Genomic DNA, 22,944 nt, shown 5'->3' on the forward strand with positions numbered 1-22,944 from the left:
ACATGATGATCTTTTGAAGGATACTCAATGGCACTTCTGTTAATGAAGAGCTGTGTTCTGACAACATACTTTGTGACCAGGAGCTTCATTACCAGGGTCAAAAATAAAGCTGGACACACAGGGTCCAAAATAAAGTTGGACAGATAGGTGTGTGCCCCTTAAAATCAGCAAGGGGCAGTTCCTCCTAATAGCCAAATTCAGTGGATGCTTTCTGATCATCCCACTTGATTCCTCTTCTACCTCTGATAGGATGGAATCGGGGAACTGGAAGAGAGTGATGGAGATACACAAACTGGGTTCAAATCCTTGCTCCCATCTTCCTAGCCAGGGGACTTTGGACAAGATACATAATTTCTGAGACTGGCTTGTCTTCATCTGTAAAATAAGTTAAATGATTTACAAGAAAGATTATAATTCATATGGGGCTTTTGGAATACAGATAGTCTCTGTTTTTCAAAAAAAAAAAAACATTTATCTATCTGTCTATTTGGCTGCATTGAGTCTTTTTTTTTTTTTTTTTTGTATTGAGTCTTAACTGTGACTCAGGATCTTCATTGCAGCTCCTGGGCTTCTCTGGTTGTAGCACATGGGCTTAGTTGCCTGGTGGTATGTGGGGTCTTAGTTCCCCAACCAGGGATCAAACCCACATCCCCTGCATTGGAAGGCAGATTCCTAGCTACTGGACCATGCTAGTCTTTAATAGTGAGTAGTTACTACTACTCTTGTTGATGAGTTTTCATTTCCCCTGGATGTTGTGACACATCCATACATGATTCTCCTTCTATCTCAATTTCCATTTCTCATTCATTCAATCAAGAGTTTGTATTGAACGTCTCCTATGTTCCTGGCATTTCACTAGGCTTCCTTGGTAGCTCAGCTGGTAAAGAATCTGCCTGCAATGAAGGAGACCCAGGTTCGATTCCTGGATTGGGAAGATCCCCTGGAGGAGGGCATGGCAACCCACTCCAGTATTCTTGCCTGGAGAACCCCCATGGACAAAGGGGCCTGGTGGGTTACAGTCCTTGGGGTTGCAGAAAGTCAGGCATGACTGAGCGACTAATCACAGCACAGCACAGCACAGCACAGGGGTACAAAAATTGCTACTACACAGTCCCTGTCTTGGAGAAGCTCACAGAACAGTGGAGAGAGACATACAAACAATATGACTCAAAACTGCTATACTAGAGGTCCGCATGTGATGGTCTGAACACAGTGGCTTAAGGTGTCAACAGGATCTGCGAAGTCTTCTGGCCTGAGCTGAATCTTGAAGGATGGCTTTAAATTTGCCAGGCAAACAAAGAAAGGAAGTGTGTCTGGATCCAAAGCCAGCATAGCATCAGTGAAAATCACCTAGCTGGTTCAATATCAAAAGCCTCAAACAGAAAAAAAAAAAAATGTTAAGCCACAGACCAAAAATGATGTCATCATTTTTGTCTACAGACTTTTGGATGTGGTGACAGTCTCACACATGATCAAAGTGTTTCTTGAACATCACTTAGGAATACACTGATACAGCAGCTCTCAAAACAGTGGCCAACCACGTTGTCTTGGCTCTGGGAGGCATGTGGCATGAAAATCGATCTAAAACTGTATAATCACAATCCACATGAGATGCTCATACTACAAATGGCATATTTACTTACAAAACAGGAAGAGACTCACAGAGAACGAACTTATGGTTGCCAGGGGGATGGGATAGTTAGGCAGTTTGGGTTAGGCATGGACACACTGCTGTATTTAAAATGGATATCCAGCAAGGACCTACTGCAGAGCACAGGGAACTCTGCTCAATGTTATGTGGCAGCCTGGATGGGAGGGGAGTTTGGGGGAGAAATGGATATTTGTATATATATGGCTGAGTCCCTTTGCTGTCCACCTAAAACTATTATAACATTGTCAATCGTCTATACTTCAATACAAGATTAAAAGTTTAGGGGGAAAAAAAAAAAACTCAGACTAACTGAGGAAAATCACATTCAACTTTCCATCTCAAACTCACAGATATTCTTTGAGTGGATTGGTTAGAAAAAAATCACTATAGGTTTAAATTTTTTTCTCTTTCTCTTCTCCTTCTCCTGTCCAGGGATATAATTGATTTTGCTCAAGTCAAATCCAAGTATGATGTGACTTCCCCCATCTGAAGCCCCTGTATCAGAATTTGCACATAATTTGCTAAGATTTTCCTTGTATAGACCGGAACACTAACAATGAAGTCCTGTAGTCCATTTTTTTTATTACAAAAACTATAGAGGAGTTTAAGACAGTCTTGTTTAAGAGCCTTTTACAATGATTACTGAGTTTGGTTGGCAAAGAAGTGTTTACATGGGCACAGTTACACATTGCTGATGGCATTGAAGTTGATCCCCTTTTGAAGAGCAGCTTGGCAATACTTATCAATGTCATGATGGTGATCACAATGATGGTAGTGAGAATATTTATTGACTTAACTTACTGTGTATCAGTCACAGGGGGTTACGTGTGTTAACCTACCCTTCTCCTCTCAGTAATACTACTAGTATTATTACTATTTGACAGATGAGGACACTGGAACACACAGAGTTTAAGAAACTTACCCAAGGTCACACCGCTAGCAAATGGCAGATCAGGTATCTAGACAAAAGCGCTCTGACTTACACACCAGAGACTATGCTTTGAACTATTCACTATACGGCCTTTTACTGTATCAAATTCTAATATCTCTCTACCCAGTTATTACATTCTGGGAATTGATCCAGAGCAAAAAAAAAAAAATCCTAATCATGAACAATGTTATATGCAAGAAGATTTACTGCATAGTATTATGTGTCATTGGAAGCAACCCAAATGTCCAAATTGGCGAACAGTTAAGTAAATGATATACGCCCAGATAGTTGACAACCTCACACCATCAAAAACGGTGATCACAGCTTCCAGGTGAAGAAGATGGGCTGGATATGTGCATCCATTATTACTCCTTCCCTAAGTGACAGTGGAAGGATCTTTTTAAGAGGCTTAAGTCCACAAGGACCAGAGTAAAAGGAGACAATAGCAACTTTATTAGCGAAGTCTGGAAGTAGTAGATCATCAAGAAGTAAATGACATAGCACATCAGAGAAAGCAGATTCCTAAGCAGGCAGTGGGGGCAAAGTATGAATCAGTCTATTGGAGGCTTCTTTTTTTAAGTTATATGTATTATCCATCGTTGGCTGGGCTGGGTCTTCATTGCTGCTCCAGGGCTTTCTCTAGTTGCAGCGCACAGGCTTCTCTTTGTGGTGTCTTCCCTTGCGGTAGAGCACAGGATCCAGGGGGCATGGGCTTCAGTACTCGTAGCACAAGGGCTTAGTTGCCCCCACAGCGTGTGGAATCTCCCCAGACCAGGGATAGAACCCATGTTCCCCATATTGGCAGGTGGATTCTTAACCACTGGACCACCAGGGAAGTCCCAAGGAGGCTACTTTTTAAGGCTCAGAAATCAGTGGCATTCACTTAAAAGTGAAATGACTGGAGGGGGCCACTGGAACAAGGGAAGTGTGGACAATCTAAGAAGCACTTTGATATCCCATTTCCCATTATTCTTTCCTATTCTGCTCAAGCCGGTGACTGTCCCTCCTCTGACCCTGGTAGATGATTGGCAGTTTGGTGCAGGAGAATATGCCCCACAAGCTCTCTGGACCAAATGGATCAAAGTGTCTCTGAACTAGAGGGCTCTTCCAGCAGCACCTGACAACAGTTCATCACTCTTTCTTGAAGCATTTTTGTTTTCAGTTGACTTCTAGATAATTCTCTCCCTTGATTCTCTATCTTCTTAACTGGTCCCTCCTTCTCGGTTTCCTGAGCTAGTTACTTCTCATCTCCTCATCCTCTGAATGTTGATGTACGTTCCATGCTTAGTCCACTGCTCAATCTGTATTATTCCCTAGGCAATCTCACCCAGCCTCATGACCTTCAATGCCATCCCTGGAGTTTATGTCTCCAGCCTCTTCCTTGAGTACCTACAATATTGTGATTTATAAGAAATTTGCATTTGGTCCTTCAGATGACCAAAATATATTTTTAATATTTATTTGGTCTTTGTCCACAGTCCCTGGCTCACAGCTCCCCAAACCCGTGGAGTTTCCTGAGCTGGAAGAGCAGTAGGAGCATCTTTTGTTATATTTGGTCTCTTGTGCTCAGTCCCTGAAACCACTTCAGAGCGGTAAAGGTGAAATTCACACACACACACACAAAAGGCTTTTCTACCACAACTGGGTTTATGTTAATGAGGCAACTTCTGGAAAGCACCTAAGAATGGATGCTGGTTGCCAGGGTAACCAACCAGAAATAGAGGATTAGAACTGATCTGCAGGGAATGAAGAAGGGCTGGAGGCTGAATCAATCACCAATGGTCAATGATTTAATTAATCATGCCTATGTAATGAAGCCTCCATCAAAAAAGAATAAGTTTTCTGAGAGTTTTCAGGTTGAGGAAACAGAACGCTCCCATGTGCCACTGTTCAGTTCAGTCGCTCAGTCGTGTCCGACTCTTTGCGACCCCATGAATCGCAGCACGCCAGGCCTCCCTGTCCATCACCAACTCCTGGAGTTTACTCATCCTCACGTCCATCGAGTCAGTGATGCCATCCAGCCATCTCATCCTCTGTCGTCCCCTTCTCCTCCTGCCCCCAATCCCTCCCAGCATCAGAGTCTATTCCAATGAGTCAGCTCTTTGCATGAGGTGGCCAAAGTACTGGAGTTTCAGCTTTAGCATCATTCCTTCCAAAGAACTCCCAGGGCTGATCTCCTTCAGAATGGACTGGTTGGAGCTCCTTGCAGTCCAAGCAACTGTGCTGGGCCCCAAAACTCCATGAGAACAGAAGCTCCTTTGTTTGGAAACTTATACTATGTATCTCTCTCTCTCTTTTTTTTTTAAGGTCTTTTTTTTTTTTTTAATGGACAATTTTTAAAGTCTTCATTGAATTTGTTACAATATTGTTTCTGTTTTGTTTTATTTTTTTGCCCATGAACCAGGTGGGATCTTAACTCCCCACCAGGGATGGAACCCTCACCCTCTGTGTTGGAAGGTGAAGTCTTAACCACTGGACCCCCAGGGAAGTCCCATTTATGTATCTCTTCATCTGGCTATTGATTCATACCCTTTAATATCCTTAATAATAAACAAGCAACCTAGTGAGTAAACAGGATTTCTGAGTTCTGTGAGCCTTTCTAGCAAATTAATTGAACCCAAGTAGGGTCATGAGGACCTCTCAGTTATGGCCAGTTAGTCAGAAGCACAGGGACCAAACTGGACTTGTGATTGGTACCTGAAGTGGAAAGTGGTCTTGTGGGATTGAACTCTTTGCCTGTGGAGTCTGATGCTATTTCTCAGTCATGTCTGACTCTTTGCAACCCCTTGGACTGTAACTCACCAGGCTCCTCTGTCCATGGGATTTCCCAGGGAAGAATATTGGATGGGGTTGCCATTTCCTTCTCCAGGGGATCTTCCTGAGCCAGGAATCAAACCCTGCATTGCAGGCAGATTCTTTATGGCCTGAGTCACCTCTGCAAAAATGGGGTCTGAATTGAGTTGGGTTATAGTACATCCAGCTGACGCCCCCAGCATTCCTTGACGATGTGGGAGGGCAGGGTGAGCTGCCCTTCCACACATTGGAATTGGGTGCAGAACCACGTAACCCCAGACTTAAACAGCACTTATTACTCCACACATACATTCCATAGATGTCTCAAATATGGCGTGTAAAACGTAACTCATGATGTCTCTTCCAAACCTGCTTCCCTATAATCTCCCCCGTGTCAGTAAATAGCAATTCCATTCTTCCAGATGCTCAGACTAAGATCCTTGTAGTCAATCCTTGATTCCCTCCTTTCTCTGTCTCCTCAGAACCAATCCATTAGTGAATCCAGAAAACATATCTGGAAACTAGCCATTTCTCAGCAGCAATTTGGTCACAGTTAGGCCCTGGTCCAAGGCACCACCATGATTTGACTGGAGTGATACAATGGTTTCCTAACTGGGTTACTCGTTCTTCTCTTAGCCCATGCAGTCTATTTTACACATAAAAATTAAAATGACTAGTCACCTCCTTTCGCACTATGCAGTGCTGTGCTGTGCTTAGTCATTCAGTTGTGTCCGACTCTTTGCAACTCCTCTGTCCATGGGGATTCTCCAGGCAGAAATACTGAGGTGGGTTGCCAAGCCCACCTCCAGGGGATCTTCTCAACCCAGAGATCGAATCCAGGTCTCCTATATTGCAGGTGGAACTTTACCCTCTCAGCCACCCAGGGAAGCCCAAGAATACTGGAGTGGGTAGCCTATCCCTTCTCCAGGGGCTCTTCCCAACCCAGGAATTGACCTGGGGTTTCCTACCTTGCAGGCAGATTCTTTACCAGCTGAGCTACCAGGGAAGCCCACACATCATGCTATAGCCATACCCAAAGACATCAGGCACGTTCCTGCCTCGGGGACCTTGCTCATTCCCTTTGCTTGGGAGGCTCTTCCTCCAGCACCACCTACACCCCTCAGGTCTTTGCTCAATGTCATCCTCGCAGTAAGATCTTCTCTGATCACTCTATTTAAAATAGCCTTAAATTCATATGTGTGTGTGTGTGCTAAGTTGCTTCGGTCGTGTCCGACTCTTTGTGACTCCCTGGACAGTTGCCTGCCAGGCTTCTCTGTCCATGGGGTTCTCCAAGCAAGAATACTGGAGTGGGTTGCCATCCCCTCCTCCAGGGGATCTTCCCCAGCCAGGGATCAAACCTGCATCTCTTATGTTTCCTGCATTGGCAGACAGGTTCTTTACTCAGCATCACCTGGGAAGCCCTAAATTCATATGCATGTGTGAGTATTAGTCGCTCAGTTGTGTCCAATATACCTACTACTATTTATAAAATAAGGGGTTTCCCAGGTGGTGCTAGTGGTAAAGACCCTGCCTGCCAGTGGACAGGCTGCGGTCCATGGGGTTGCAAAGAGTCCAACACGACTGAGTGACTTTCGCTTCACTTCACCCTAGCTCTATCTTTCCTTCACTCCTGTTTTTTTTTGTTGTTTTTTTTTTTTTAATTCAAAGCATTTATCTCTTTTTGACAAATCATAATTTTTAAGAATTAACTGATTGCCTATTTTCGTACATGCATCACAGAGGCAGATATTTTTGTGTCTTATCCTCTGTAGCCTCTCCCGTGCTTAAAAACAGTGCCTGCCACATGGCAAGCACTCAGTAAACAGTGAACAGGAAAATCCAGACACAGCTGAAGTGAGATTAAGAGGCTATTTTCATATTGGAAGCTGACAATCCCTGCTGCACTCCCTCAACTAAAGTCCAAGAATGTTCGAAGGCAGGGCTTTGACCTCCATGCAGGAAATTGGAATAGTATGCTTTGGGGAATCTGCCAACTCACCGAAAAAGGAAATGAAGACACTGACATTGGGCTCCCTAGGAACTTTCCAGACAGTTCACCCTCTAGATGATCTGACATCCAGGGGGTGACCTTAGCTAGGACTGAGGGGTTCCCTAGTTCAAGGGACATTTAGTATTAAAACTTAGGAGTCCCAGGCAAACCACAATGCTTTGTCAATACCATCCACATTCTCAGAGCTCCCAATCTCTCAGTTACAAACTTACTGAAACATCTAAGTGAGCACACATATGGACAGTCGTTATCTTGAAAGACTAAGACCAAAATAAATACTCAGTTAAAAAGTAACTTGGAAAAAACAAAGACTATGCTTGGAGAAGGAAAAAAAAAAAATCATCGATATCCTCAGAGAGATAAGAGAATATCCCAGCCATGAAAAGGGACAGGAAATCAGACATTAAAGGTAAGAAAACTAGAGAATTAATCCAGGAGATCTGATAGTAGGAGTTCTAAGTAAGACAGAACTAAGTAAGAGAACACAGAGGGCAGAAACCATTAACAGAAAAGAACACAGTGGACCCAAAGTCAGTCAACCCAAAGTGTTAGAACACAGAGAATAAGAAAGAAAGAGATGGGGCCTCGACTGTGCTGAAGGCTCTTGGCAGATCAGGCAAACGAGGACTGAAAGCAAGCCGCTGAGGCCATTGGTGACTTGATAGGAGCAATTTTGGTGGCCCGGTGGAAGAAGAATCAAGTAGGGTGAGTTAGGAATGAGTGGAAGGTAATGACATGAAGAAAAAAATAACTGGAAGGAAATGCATGAAAATAATAAATTGTGTATTAAGTTAGGATGAGATTATATATGTCTTTTTTTCTTCAAACTTTCTTTTAGATCTATCATCTATTTATCCTTTTTTTTTCTAAATTGAAAACTGAACTAACCCCTTCCAATCGAAAGATTTGCATGAAGGTCAAAAGTTACTGTTGTTTTTTGGAGGAGTACACATATCAACTTAGTCTTTCTAGATTATATTAATATCCTGCCTTGTAAAAATGAGGTACTTTGAATATATCAGAGATACGTTGTTTTCACAGAATTGTGAAAACATTGGTAAATGTAGGAATAACAAAGAATGTGGGGCCTGGGGAGTCCTCGTTTTCATGTGCTAAACACACACACACACACGCACACACAAATTTTTTAATTCAAAACACATGGTGTGACGAGGTCAGTCAATCTGATGATTCAATTTTGACCCAGAATCAGGGACAACTTTGCAATGTCAAGAGCCTTCATGACATGATGGAAACGAAATGGAGCCGGCTGTCCCAACGAAGAAACACAGTTGTGTATGAAAATGGCCTCCTTCTTTGGGGAATGCATACCTTTGCCAGAAATACTCTCTACAAATTTATTTATTCTAAAGGCTCTATTGAGAAGATGAAAGGTTTTATTTTATTTGAAAACCAAGGCATAAGTAATCCAAGTAATAAGCAATATTTAGAGTAAGATTATTCTCCTCCCCATGAATTCTCATCCCACTGAACACTATTTCTCTTGTGGCCTTCATACTTCCTTTGTTATATGTTTATGTCTCGTCTCCCCTGACTTAGTAACTCATCTCTCATTTCCTTCAGCACTAGCTCTTGCACAGGAAAACAACTTAATAAGTTCTACTAAATTTATTCATACAGACGTACATTCATCCAGCATAGCAGTTGACAAGAGATGGAAATCTTTACCCTTCACAACTGTTGGCTCTTCCTCTTCAAATCTGCCTTGGTTTTCAATGTCTCCTTTGGCTACTAGGTCATTGCTGTTACTGAATCTGCAGAAACCCAATACAGCCTATATTCTGTCAAACTTTGGTCTGAGGTCCTCTGTGTCATAAACAATAATTTTGTTCACCAGAATATTGGCCCAAAATGTGAACCAACTGCTCATATAACCTTTCTTTCCTGGGTTAGTTTCATCAACAGCAGCTACATCTTATAATTAACATTATAATGATAATAACATAAGACTTTGTAATTAATTTGTTCATGCACTCTCTATTCCCAAGAAACAGTGACTCATTATCCTTAATTTGCAAAACACACTCTATTTTTAATTTTTATATTTAGTATAATGAGATACAAAATCAATTTATTCATGGTCTTACCAAACAGGATTGCTGAGACAGGATTAGAAAAAAGTTACCAAGGCTCAGGCATTTGTGTTCCGTCACAGTCACTCTTCTACTAGTCCATCCATCCGTTCATGCACCCAAACATCCGTTTATTTATTCAGTATAACTTTATTGTGCTAGGCACTGTGCTAACCTCAAAAGAAACCAAAGTTATTGCTACTGCTCTCAAAGAGTTCACAATGGAAAGTAGACACAAGAAAAGAGGCAAGCCGTTGGGAAGCCTAAACCAGAAAACAGGCAAGTTAAAAAAAAGAAAAAATGCAATGGTTAGAAATGTGCATTTTACAAGCACATCTGTAACTTTCTGATGTTTGAACTGATAATGATTTGTGTACTTTCTAGGACACTAAGCTGTTGTTTCCCAAAGATAAGCAGATGCCACCATCACTTCTCAGGCAAGAAATTTACATGTAGGAATATTATCATTATTTGAGAACAGTGTTAGGTTGTTATCTGACGGTGGATTTTGGTTTTCTTTTTTCTTTAAAGTCATTGAACTTGTTCTTCAAAGGAAATTTTACAGGTACGTAAGAAAAATAAATACAGATGAGGTACACTGTGTGAAGGCAGAAGTAACAGGTCAGAGCCCCACCCAACTGGCTTGCTCAAGATTTCCAAGAAACCCCAAAGACTCTGCAGAACATCATTGAAAACCAATGAAGAAAAGCCACCATCCTTTCTAGTTTGAGAATCAAAATGTCAAATTTGTCCATTCTTGTTGACTGTGAAAATTAATTTAGGGTCTAATATCTGAATCAAACTCATCTAATCGAAAGATGGTCAGCCTATGGGTAAAAACACTCGACTGTATAATGAACCGTAATGGGAACTTGCCTGGCAGTCCAGTGGTTAAGACTCCTCATTTCAGAGCATCAGTTCTGTCCCGGGTTGGGAAGTTAAGATCCCACATGTCTCACAGTGCAGCCAAAAAATAAATAAATCAATTAAATATATAAAATAAACCTCAGCAGTACTTCTGAGGCTCTTCAGTTTCATCAGTGGCATACTTTGTTGGTGTTGTCGTTCCCTTACCCGCGTAATATGCAGAATGCTTTCGGAGGTTTTTAATAACTTTGCCCTCTTCTTTTAAAAAATGGAGCAAGTATTAAAAAAAAAAAACAAATTTACTGAGGTCTAACTGGCATATAACATTATATTGGTTTCAGGTATACCACGTATAGGTTTTATATTTGTGGATATTGTGAAATGTTTGCCACAGTACGTCTAGTTACCACCTGTCACCGCACAAAGTTAACTTTGAGGACTTACTGTCTCGGCAGCTTTCAAGTATGCTCTCCACTCTCATTGACCCTTGTCACCATGCCATACTTTATATCCCCGTGATTTATTTAGTTTGCAACTGGAAACTTGTACCTCCTAAAACCCTTTTCATGTTTTACTCATCCCCAACCCTCCTCCCATCTGGCAACCACCGCTCTTGAACAAGTATTTTTGAACTTAACCATATATCAGGATTGGAGAGGCAGTGGTTGGAAAGATAGACACACCCCTTCCTTAAAAGGAGCCACACGCAGAAATACACAGTGCTTAGGAAGATCATGTAAAGTCTAGGCAAGCATAAAAGAACCCAAGTTCATTGTAGCCAGCATTCATATCATTCAATTCAACAAATAATTATTGTTACCTACTAAATGCCATGCTCTATTTAGATGGAGGGAGACAAAAAAAAAAAAAAAAATGAACGCTACCCTGACCTTCAGGAAGCTCACAATATAGGACATAACAAGGAAAAGACAGGCTGGCAGGCCATTAAATGGAGAAGCAGATCACCATCATGGTTCCTACAAAGGGTGAGATTAGAGTGCCACTTACAATCAGGAGTGGAAAAGCCTGCACAACAGGCTTTTTCTGGACCTGTCTTTCTGGCTCATTGAGATAATAATTTTCTTTTGGGGAATCAAAAAAGGACTTTCAGAAATTCTCTTTTCTTTGTGGGGTGGAGCGGGGTGGGAATGAAGATACTGGAGAGAGAGACAGAGAGAGAGAGAGAGAGAGGAAGGGAAATCAGTATAGGATATCTTCACCCAGAAAAAAATCCAGTTTCCCTTGGATTTTTTTCTTACTAGTCTGTTCCTCCTCCATCGTCTCCCACCATCCATCCAGCTAATCATCCAGTCCCGTCCTTGACCCCTTACCTACCCTCCCATATCAAATATCACCCCCACCCATATCGAATGAATCACCAGCTCTGTTGATTCAGCTCACATATCCATTGAATGTATCCATTGCTCTGTCTTCCCTGTTCAAACACTTAACATTTCTATGCAGTTTTTACAAACACTATAATTAATTATCTACATAATTCCAATCAACCCATCCACTATACTCTCCCCACCTCAACTATAAGTTCCGTAAAGCCAAGGGCCATGTCCACTGTATTCACTACTGTATCCCCAATACTTAGAGAAGGGTCTAACACAGAGTGTGTGTTCAGTGTGAGGAAAGAGGGTGAAAGGAGGAAATAAGTCGATTCAAGCTCAATAATCATCAACTCTTCCACTAAACTCCTTCATGATTAGGTGAAGACAAAATGTATATAGAAATGCATGTATATTCTTATGTACATCCTTATTTCACTGAAGTGGTCAACTTCTGACAATGTTAAATGCTTCAGCTAACTCTATTTTATGATAGATTAAAAAATAAAGAAACAATGCAATGTATGAAAAGTGAAAGTGTTAGTCACTCAGTTGTGTCCAACTCTTTTCAACCCTCTAGACTGTAGCCCACCAGGGTCCTTTGTCCATGGAATTCTCCAGGGAAGAATACTTCGGTGGGTAGCCTATCCCTTCTCCAGAGGATCTTCCCAACCCAGGGTTATTGCAGGCAGATTCTTTACTATCTGAGCCACCTGGGAAGCCCCATGCAATGTATATGTATATCAAATCACCATTCTGTACACTATGCACATCCTACAATTTTATGTCAATTATGCCTCAATAAAACTAAAATTAAGAAAAGGAAAAACAAAAGAAACAGAACCACATATCCCTTTAGGAGTTTATAGAGTGCAGCAATGTAATCCAGTTGTTCACATTTTGAGTCTTTTAATAAATTGGCTGGTCTGTAAACACTGGATGGCTTGTGCGATTGAATCTGCTGTGTTCATATGTCAGGCTTCCCTCGTTGCTCCGCTGGTAAAGAATCCGCCTGAAATGTGGGAGACCTGGGTTTGATCCTGGGTTGGAAGATCCCCTGGAGAAGGCTACCCACTCCAGTATTCTGACCTGGAGAATTCCACGGACTATATAGTCCATGGGGTCGCAAAGAGTCGGACACGACTGAATGACTTTCACTTCATTGTGCTCATATGTCAGCCCAACACTTAACCAAGAGTATGTCCTAGACATATGTATGACTGAATCTAAACTCAGTATCTCTAATATTCACTGTCTTTAGTTTATCCTTATGTTTATTTCATTTCCCAGAAGATACAATAGGCTCTTGTGTCTGTTGTTGCCTTCTCCAGGGGATCTTCCTGACCCAGGGATCAAACCCCAGTCTCTTTTGTCTCCTGCATTGGCAGGTGGGTTCTTTCCCAGCTGAGCCACCAGGGAAGCCCATTAGTCAAGCTTGTCTCGTAACAGAGTCTCAGGTGTATGTATCTGGAGCCTACATTTCCCAGATTGACACATTTTAAAACAGATTTCAGAGGGGACGGGCCTCCACCTCACCTTTTAGAGTGGAACATCTGCTTTGATTTGGTAAACAGTAGTGCTTCAGCCCCTGCCTGCCTGCTCAGAAGCCCACATATCACAAAACCCTAAATGCCACTGGAGGATTCAGCCTCCAGGCTGGATGCATGGTGTCTGGTCCAACCCAGCAATTCCCATGAAGCAAAGTCAGCCTTATTATGGCCTGTCCCATCTGCCTCAAGTATTAGAAAAGGTTAAAACTCAGCAGAAGCTTTGATGAACCACGGCCCGCCCTGGAGAAATACAGATTTGTCATTGCTTTGCACAGAAATGAGACAAGTGGAAGAAAAACAGGAGTGGGTCCTGTGAGTCACAGGATGTGGGTGAAGAGCTCTTACTAAATTGAGAACTTAAATACTAATTCATTAAACGGAGGGCAAGAATATCTGAGGTCAAGTTCCTGATCTGCAGCAATGAGCTGTGTGAACTCAAGGAAATTGAAGTCCTCTGGGTCTCTGCTTCCCCATTTCTAAAATGGGAATCATATCCGACCCTCACTTCGCTTCAGGACTGATAAAAGCTTGAGATGACAGGTGAGAACACACTTTATAAAGCAAACTATGATGAGGGAGTTCCCTGGAGATCCAGTGGTTAGGATGTGCTGCTTTCGCTGCGTGGGCCCAGGTTCTATCCCTGGTTGGGAAACTAAGATCCCACAAGCTGCACAGCATGGCCAAACAACAGAAAACTGTAACTAAAAGATATTCCTAATGGAGGAAAACCCCCCAAAATCAGTCCTACTGGGAACTTGAAACTTACAGGTAGGTTCCTTTGCAACAAACCTGTTTTTCTAGGTGTATATTAAATTTAACGTTTCCTGAGTATGAGTCTGTGTTTTAGAGAGAAAGTTTTTAGAACTGACAGAGGCAGAGGAAAGAAGGCAGTTCATGATTCAAAATTTCCGACAGAAACTCCATAAAGTAGATAGTTGAGCCCACTCATGCCTGTGCTCGCGCCGTCATCCTTTAAGCAATTGCTCAATGCCACAACAGTTTATTGAGCACCTACTATGCTCAAAGTATGGTGCTGGCCACTATGGGCACAATGAGAATAAAGGCGGTCCTGATCCCTGCCCCGATGGACCTGATGTCCAAGCACTCTTTGAAATGCAGAAGTGGATCAGATATGATTTCCACCCCGACAGAGTTATAAACTAGTAGAAAGAGCAGTGGCCATGAAGTGAAATTGAATCCTTCTCAACGGACTTTGCTTTTTTTAAAAGTAAGAAAAAGAAATGAATGGGTCTCATCAGTTTTCTCTTTTTCCCTAGATCAGCAAACAGCATCAACACCAGCAGACAGGCATGCTTTAGTAGCCTCTAAAACCCTCCCTTGACTTCATGCCCTTTGACATGACCTTTAGCCCATGGTCAGTGTCTCCACTTCCTTCCTACATTTTCCTTCCTCAAACCAACTTAACTGAGATCCTCTCCCCAGCACTCCATTGTGACTACTCTAGGCAAGGCCACCTACGGTCTCCATCTTGCCAAATTATATGGTCCCTGAATTCAGTGGTCAATATCTTCTATTGATATTTTGTTCCATTTCCCTCAAGAGCTTGAATTCTATAGCTGTATCTTAATAGACATCTCTCTTCTCATGGAGAGTCAACCTTACTCCATTTATCGAGCATCATCTCAGACACTGTGTAGAGAATGTCAGTAATAAGAGAAGGGCAAAAGCATCATCTGGAAGTGGGGATGGGGAAGAGGGTAGAGAAGAAGTTAGAGATGAAACAAAACATTGAAATGCTACCCTCCATTTAAGTGATTGATGTATATATGCTGCTCTCAGGCTACAGTTTCTATGAATCACAGAAGCAGTGATGGGTAATAGGTGGTGGTTTTAACTTTCACTTTTTGTTTTCTCAGGAGCCATGGGGAATGGTGAGCCTGAACCCCTCTTCTAAGCTGGAGCCGTGGAAGCAGCTCAGCTTGCTGACCCCACCATCACCCTCCTACCTACCCTCCCCCTGACATCAGTAAAGGTAGACCTCATTTCCCAGGGAGCCAGTGAAAGAGCATTCTGACTGGAGGCAAGATAACAGTGTTGTCTGCCTGCTGTGATGGCCAGAGGATGCTATGTTGGCAGGAGGGGAGATCTCAGGGTGATAAGGGAAAAAAATCAGCTTGTGTCACTTGTGACAGCCTCAAGGACCCCATCAGTCTGACACAGCTAGGACATAAACACATCTGCTCCTACCCAGAAGGCCCCCATCTTCTCCATGGCTCTCTGTATCTGTAGGAACCCAAGCTATGTCTTATTCACAGCAGCAACATGTGGATAACAGAAAGAGCGTGTAAGTCGAGATGATGAGAGAGTTTTATTTGCTTTTCCAGAAAGCATACCAGGGAAATGAGCTACCAGAAAAACTCTTGCTTGTATGGGATGGATGCAAAAAAATCTCAGAGGCTGTGATTGAGAAATGATGTCCTTCCCCTGGGACCGGAAGCTTGTGAGACTCAGCAGATGTTCATGGAAGCTTCTCTGCGTCTCTGAAAGCCTGCTCCTGCTCTTTGTAACAGACTATGTGTAGCCAAGAGTGACTGGATCAAAGAGCATATTCAGAATCAGAAGCAATGGATTCATCATATCAACAGCTGGTGAGGCCCATGAGGGTTAGCAGGAATGCCATAGGCCAGGCCCCAAAGAGCCAGGCACCCAAAGGAACGCACTCTATTTCTCCTCCGATTTCCCAGAGCTCTGAGCAGGGCAGTCTATCATTTTCCTGAGTGTTACGGTCACCAGCTTGACCTAAGAATGTAAAAATGAAAAGCTAAGTGGGAAAGCCCTGTACAGTCATTGATTTTTTTTCACCAGGAGCCATGACCCAGGTCTTCAAAACTGTTTTTTAGAAACCTGGAGTAAAGGGTTATCCTGCCGACAAGGTACACCAGCCCTCCAGCCTGATCTGTATTCCCATCTCTGTAAGAGATTCTATGCCAGCCCTCATGGTGTATTCTAAGACTTAATGGCTTCTCAATCAAAAGGCACTGTATCTTGTCTAATTTAAGTCTCCCTTACCGCACACAATCAGATCATCATGCCCATGCAAAAGGGCTGCTTATGCTCCTTCATAGCAATGCATTTTAAGAAATTCCCTTGTGGTCCAGTGGTTAGGACTCCATGCTTTCACTGCCAAGAGTGCAGGTTCAATCCCTGATCAGGGGACTAAGATCCCACTGGCCTCAAGGTGCAGCCAAATATTGAAGGAAAAAAAAAGCACTTTACCTATTACAAGACTTTTATTTTTCATTTATAATTTGCACCTCCCAGTTATTAAAATGATTAAGGTGCCTGCAGAGAACTATTAACCATGCTTTCTCTCCTCTGGCCAATAAAGATCTTTTCCTTTCCAATAATTCCTCAGTGGTTTTATACAGACACATCTGTTCTGAGCAGCCCCTCCTATCCAGGAGCTCCAGCCCTGCCTGGCTTCACACTACCTGTCCAAACCCATCTCCTTCTGACCTCTGCCCACACAGCTCTGGTGAGCTCGTTTGCGTTGGTCCCTGAGCAGGACGCCTTCAGCCCTCCATCCACTCATGTTGCCCCCGTCATCTGTAAGGTGCTCATTTTCCCATCCAACGCTCCATGAAACCTTCCACCTCAGCCCTTACTACTCTCTCTGCTTTGAACGCCTGAAGAATTCAGTCTGCACTCCACAACTGAACACTTCCTAATACCATCACCATTCACCACTGTTTCACATGTTTTCTGTTCCCCCTCCAATTTCATTTTTTAAATAAACATCTTATCATACTTTAGCACAGTTTTAGATTTGCAAGAGAATTGTAAAAATATTACAGAGGTTTCCTATATTCACTCCCCTCTCCCAGTTCCAGCACCCACTTGCTACCATCCCACACAATGAGACTCCATTAGTGAAAATTAAGAAACCAACGCTGGCACGTTCTGTTAACTGAACTCCAAATCTTATTCTGATTTCACCAGGTTTTCCTTCAAGTTATTTTCCTATTCCAGGAACCAACCCAGAATACCACTTTGCATTTAGTTGACATGTTTCCTTAGTATGTTCTTGTCTTCTACTGAAAATTTCTCAGTTTTTCCTTGTTTTTATTTTTTTCCACCCCCTTGACCTTGATAGGTTTCGAGGCATATGAGTTAAAGATTTTGTAGCATGTCCCCCTATCTGGGTTGGTCTGTTGCTTTCCTTAAGAGAAAACTGTGGTTATAGGATTTTGGAAAGAATACCACAGAGGTGAAGTACCATTCTCATCATATCATGATGGGGGTACAATCAGTTACAGGCCATCACTGGTAAAGTTAACCTTATTCATCTGGTTCAGGTAGTTTTTGCCAGTTTTCACCACTATAAATTGTATATTTTTCTCCTTCTAAATTGGGAAAGGAGTACGTCAAGGCTGTATATTGTCACCCTGCTTATTTAACTTATACGCAGAGTACATCCTGAGAAATGCTGGGCTGGATGAGCACAAGCTGGAATCAAGATTGCAGGGGGAAATATCAGTAACCTCAGATATGCAGATGACACCACCCTTATGGCAAAAGCGAAGAGGAACTAAAGAGCCTCTTAATGAAAGTGAAAGAGGAGAGTGAAAAAGCTGGTTTAAAACTCAGCATTAAAAAAACGAAGATCATGGCATCTGGTCCCATCACTTCATGGCAAATAGATGGGGAAACAATGGAAACAGTGAGATACTTTATTTTGGGGGGCTCCCAAAATCATTGCATATGGTAACTGCAGCCGTGAAATTAAAGGACGCTTGCTCCTTGGAAGAAAAGCTATGACCAACCTAGACAGCATATTAAAAAGCAGAGACATTACTTTGCCAACAAAGGTTCATCTAGGCAAAGCTATGTTTTTTCCAGTAGCCATGTATAAATGTGAGAGTTAGACCATAAAGAAAGCTGAGCACTGAAGAACTGATGCTTTTGAACTGTAGTGTTGGAGAAGACTCTTTAGAGTCCCTTGGACTGCAAGGAGATTCAACCAGTCCATCCTAAAGGAAATCAGTCCTGAATATTCATTGGAAGGACTGATAGTGAAACTGAAGCTCCTATACTTTGGCCACCTGATGTGAAGAACTGACTCATTGGAAAAGACACTGATGCTAAGAAAGATCGAAGGCAGGAGGAGAAGGGGACGACAGAGGATGAGATGGTTGGATGGTATCACTGACTCGATGCACATGAGTTTGAGCAAGCTCCAAGTATTGTCGATGGACAGGGAGGCCTGGTGTGTTGCAGTCCATGGGGTTGCAAACAGTTGGACACAACTGAGCAACTGAACTGAACTGAAACTTCATTCTTTGGATACATGTCTAGCTCACATTCAAAGTACCCCTCACACTCCTTTTTAACCACCTAATTATTTTGGCTGCATATTGGGGGAACTTTCTAAATTCTCCATGTCTCTTCCCAAAGTTCATCTCTAAAAGGCAGAGAATCCTTTTATACAGATTCAGTCAAGAGGATAAACATCTTCAAAATTTCTGCACCTTATCCACTGGTCCATTGTGTTGATTCTTGTCCCATTGTCCTACCCCATAACTGTTTTGCAGTAATTAGAAATTCACATAGTAAATAATTTCTAATCTGTCTCTTTCAAAGTGTTTTTAAATATATATAGAAAGGAAACCATCTTAGATAGATCCCTTAAGAAACAATTTCAGGAAAAAAGCAGGAGTGCAAGGCTGTGAAATGGAAGGTTTATCAATATTTTCAGCAACCTCGAAGCAATGGAAAAATAAAAATAGAATTTAGAGTTCAGAGTGAGTGGGCTGAAGCAGAAGCACAGACAGACCGCAGTGTCAGTGTAGTTGGCAGAATGGCTTCGGGGAAAGAAATGTGTGTGGAGGTGTTTCCAGATGTGTTTCTGTTCTGCAGTCGTGTTTTTATTGATTGGACCCACTTTGGGTAGAAGGTTGTGACTGAACGACCAATAAGGTCAACTAAATCTTTAATAATTTTGTGACTCTACAGCATTCAAATTAATTGGAAAAATCACCAGATTTTTTGCTTTTGTTAATATGGTTTCAACCTAGCTGAGGTCAGTGCTTCCTGGTATTTGTGTGGCAGAAATCAAGCGCCATGAGACCACCTTCATGCTAAAGGTTCTGGGATCAGTTTATGTTGAACACCTTTTAGACTAGTGATGGGCAAACTTTTCCTAGAAAGGGCCAGCCAGCAAATATTTTAGGCTTCGTGGACCACGTATGATCTCTGTTACATGTTCCCCTTCTTCCCCCTCCTGCCTCCCTCTTCCTTCTCTTCCTCCCCCTGCCTGGCTGCATCTTCTTCTCAACCTTTTTATAATGTGACAAATACTGCTTGCGGTTGTACAAAAAAAGAGACCACGGGCCAGTTTTGGCCCATGGACTGGTGGGTAGTTTGCCTAACCCTGCTATGGAATCTCCCTGAATGTTCAAAATGTATCCGTTCAGTTCAGTTCAGTCACTCAGTCGTGTCTGACTCTTTGCAACCCCATGAATCGCAGCACACCAGGCCTCCCTGGCCATCACCAACTCCCAGAATTTACTCAAACTCATGTCCATCGAGTCTGTGATGCCATCCAGCCATCTCATCCTCTGTTGTCCTCTTCTCCTCATGCCCCCAATCCCTCCCAGCATCAGGGTCTTTTCCAATGAGTCAACTCTTTGCATGAGGTGGCCAAAGTATTGGAGTTTCAGCTTCAGCATCAGTCCTACCAAGGAACACCCAGGACTGATCTCCTTTAGGATGGACTGGTTGGATCTCTTTGCAGTCCAAGGGACTCTCAAGAGTCTTCTCCAACACCACAGTTCAGGAGCATCAATTCTTCAGTGCTCAGCTTTCTTCACAGTCCAACTCTCACATCCATACACGACCACTGGAAAAACCACAGCCTTGACTAGACGGACCTTTGTTGGCAAAGTAATGTCTCTGCTTTTTAATATGCTGTCTAGGTTGGTCATAACTTTCTTTCCAAGGAGTAAGCATCTTTTAATTTCATGGCTGCAATCACCATCTGCAGTGATTTTGGAGCCCCCCAAAATAGAGTCTGCCACTGTTTCCACTGTTTCCCCATCTATTTCCCATGAAGTGATGGGACCAGATGCCATGATCTTCGTTTTCTGAATGTTGAGCTTTAAGCCAACTTTTTCACTCTCCTCTTTCACTTTCATTAAGAGGCTTTTTAGTTCCTCTTCACTTTCTGCCATAAGGGTGGTGTCATCTGCATATCTGAGGTTATTGATATTTCTCCTGGCAATCATTAAAGACTCAGAAAAGATATGGAGGGTAAAAGTGTATTTGCCATTGTTTAATCAGATTTATCTCGCATGTATTTAACCACGGAACTCTTTTTTTTTCTGCTGCCCACTTAACATCTCATGTGGTTCATCTTCTATGGGAAATACTGTGGGAAATTCTGGCCTTTTTCACATAGTGAGAATAATGAAATTTATTCCTACCTCACTCACTCTGTGTACAAAGAAACATTCCAGATTGATTAAAAATATAAATGGAAAAGTGTCAGATCCTACCTCTGTCACACTGGAGTACAAATAGTTTCCCAGGAGAGACTTCAAAAGTACTAAACACAAGACAAAAATTATGGATCTGACTACATCAAAGTTAAGGAATTCTTTTCAACAAACAGCACAATAGAAAAACTTAATAATTGAGTGTAAGGTTGGGAAAAAATATTTGCAAGTCAAAAAATCATAAAAGATTAGTATTTCAAGGAACACTAGTAAAATAATAAGAAAAAAACTTGAGATCCCAATTTTAAAAATGGGCAAATCATATGAACGAACAATGTATAGAAGGGAAAATCAGAATGGTTAACTTGTATATAAATAAGATATTCAACCTCATTAATAATGAGAGGAATGCAAAATCAAAGAATAAAATACTTCTTTATATTAAACATAAGTTGGCAAAAAAAAATTAAATAGGATAATAGTCAATGTTGGCAAGGACGTGTGTAAACTTTTTTTTTCCCCACACACTGTCAGAGCTATAAGACCACTGAAACCATTCTGGAGGGGGAAAACACCAGTTAGTTAGCATTCAGAGTCATTTTCCTAAGCAAGTACTAATGCTTATACAATATCTTAATCAGGGCAAAATAACTGCAGTAATGACATCAAAATGTTAGTGGCTCAACATGATAGATGTTTTTACTGCTCATGGTGGCTCAGCTGGTAAAGAATTCACCTGCAGTGTGGGAGACCTGGATTTGATACCTGGGTTGGGACGATCCCCTGGAGAAGGGAACGGCTACCCACTCCAGTATTCTGGCCTGGAGAATTCCATGGACAGTATAGTCCCTTGGTCGTGAAGAGTGAGACATGACTGAGTGATTTCACTTTCACACTCCAGTGAGTGTCAGCAGGGAGCTCTGCTCCACACAATCACTCAGGGGCCCAGGCTGCTTTGAGTCAAAGGTTCTGCCATCTTAGAAGAGCTCTGAGGTTCACCACTGGATCTTAAAGCTCAACCTTCAGAAAACGAAGGTCATGGCATCTGGTCCCATCACTTCATGGGAAATAGATGGGGAAACAGTGGAAACAGTGTCAGACTTTATTTTTTGGGGCTCCAAAATCACTGCAGATGGTGATTTCAACCATGAAATTAAAAGACGCTTACTCCTCGGAAGGAAAGTTATGACCAACCTAGACAGCATATTAAAAAGCAGAGACATTACTTTGCCAACAAAGGTCCGTCTAGTCAAGGCTGTGGTTTTTCCAGTGGTCATGTATGGATGTGAGAGTTGAACTTTAAAGAAAGCGGAGCACTGAAGAATTGATGCTTTTGAACTGTGGTGTTGGAGAAGACTCTTGAGAGTCCCTTGGACTGCAAGGAGATCCAACCAGTCCATCCTAAAGGAGATCAGTCCTGGGTGTTCTTTGGAAGGAATGATGCTAAAGCTGAAACTCCAGTACTTTGGCCACCTGATGCCAAGAGCTGACTCATTGGAAAGGACCCTGATGCTGGGAAGGATTGGGGGCAAGAGGAGAAGAGGACGACAGAGGATGAGATGGCTGGATGGCATCACCAACTCAATAGACATGGGTTTGGGTGAACTCCAGGAGTTGGTGATGGACAGGGAGGCCTGGTGTGCTGTAGTTCATGGGGTTGCAAAGAGTCAGACATGACTGAGTGACTGAACTGAACTGAAAGAAGATTGCACAGGAAGAGCACCCCAACTTTTAACTGCCTGGTCTGTGGGTGACACCTCTACTTCCCTCAAAGGCTACTAGTCATACTGCCCCACCCAGAGGCAAAAAGTCTATGAAATGTAGCCAAGGAAGAAGAGAATGAGAATTTTAGTGAAAAATTACCCCATTTTTGCCACAGCTAACAAGAGGTTAGAGGAAATTTTTAGATTTGATAAGAATTGTTTAAAATGCATATTTTCTTTACCATTTGCAAATTATTTTTAAGACTGTAAATTAGTTATGGGCTATAATTTTTAAAATTTTAAACCATGATTTATGGTTTGCCCAAGGAATACCTTCTGTCAAGTATATGAAGTGATAATTTTTGTTTGTTTTTTTCTTAAACAAAATTGACGTTTTTGGTGAAACTGACTTTTCATTTATTCTATTTTTAAAATATTTGTTTATTTATTTGACCGTGCTGGATCTTAGTGGTGGCATGTGGGATCTAGTTCCCTGATCGGGGATCAAACCTGGGCCCCCTGCATTGGGAGCATGGAGCCTTAGCCACTGGGCACCA

At 42.2% G+C, this 22,944-nt stretch overlaps 2 long non-coding RNA genes across 8 annotated transcripts in view; one reads left to right on the forward strand and one right to left on the reverse strand.

Annotated features, from left to right (window-relative positions):
• The window catches only part of LOC112449038 (uncharacterized), a 29,688-nt gene extending 12,075 nt beyond the window's left edge, over window positions 1-17,613 (forward strand). The window contains exons 4-5 of one of the 4 annotated variants that reach the window (XR_009496663.1): window positions 15,108-15,223; window positions 15,576-17,613. This is a non-coding gene — a long non-coding RNA (uncharacterized lncRNA). Of the gene's footprint in view, window positions 1-9,863; window positions 9,986-10,010; window positions 12,150-15,107 lie in introns of those variants that run through there. The other 3 variants (XR_003037494.2, XR_009496664.1, XR_009496665.1) reach the window with 3 other exon arrangements.
• LOC101903925 (uncharacterized) overlaps window positions 1-22,944 on the reverse strand; it is a 110,280-nt gene that overhangs the window by 16,941 nt on the left and 70,395 nt on the right. The window lies entirely within an intron of this gene.

This window comes from Bos taurus, chromosome 12 (genome assembly GCF_002263795.3).
Source record: "Bos taurus isolate L1 Dominette 01449 registration number 42190680 breed Hereford chromosome 12, ARS-UCD2.0, whole genome shotgun sequence".
Classification (NCBI taxonomy): domain Eukaryota; kingdom Metazoa; phylum Chordata; class Mammalia; order Artiodactyla; family Bovidae; genus Bos; species Bos taurus.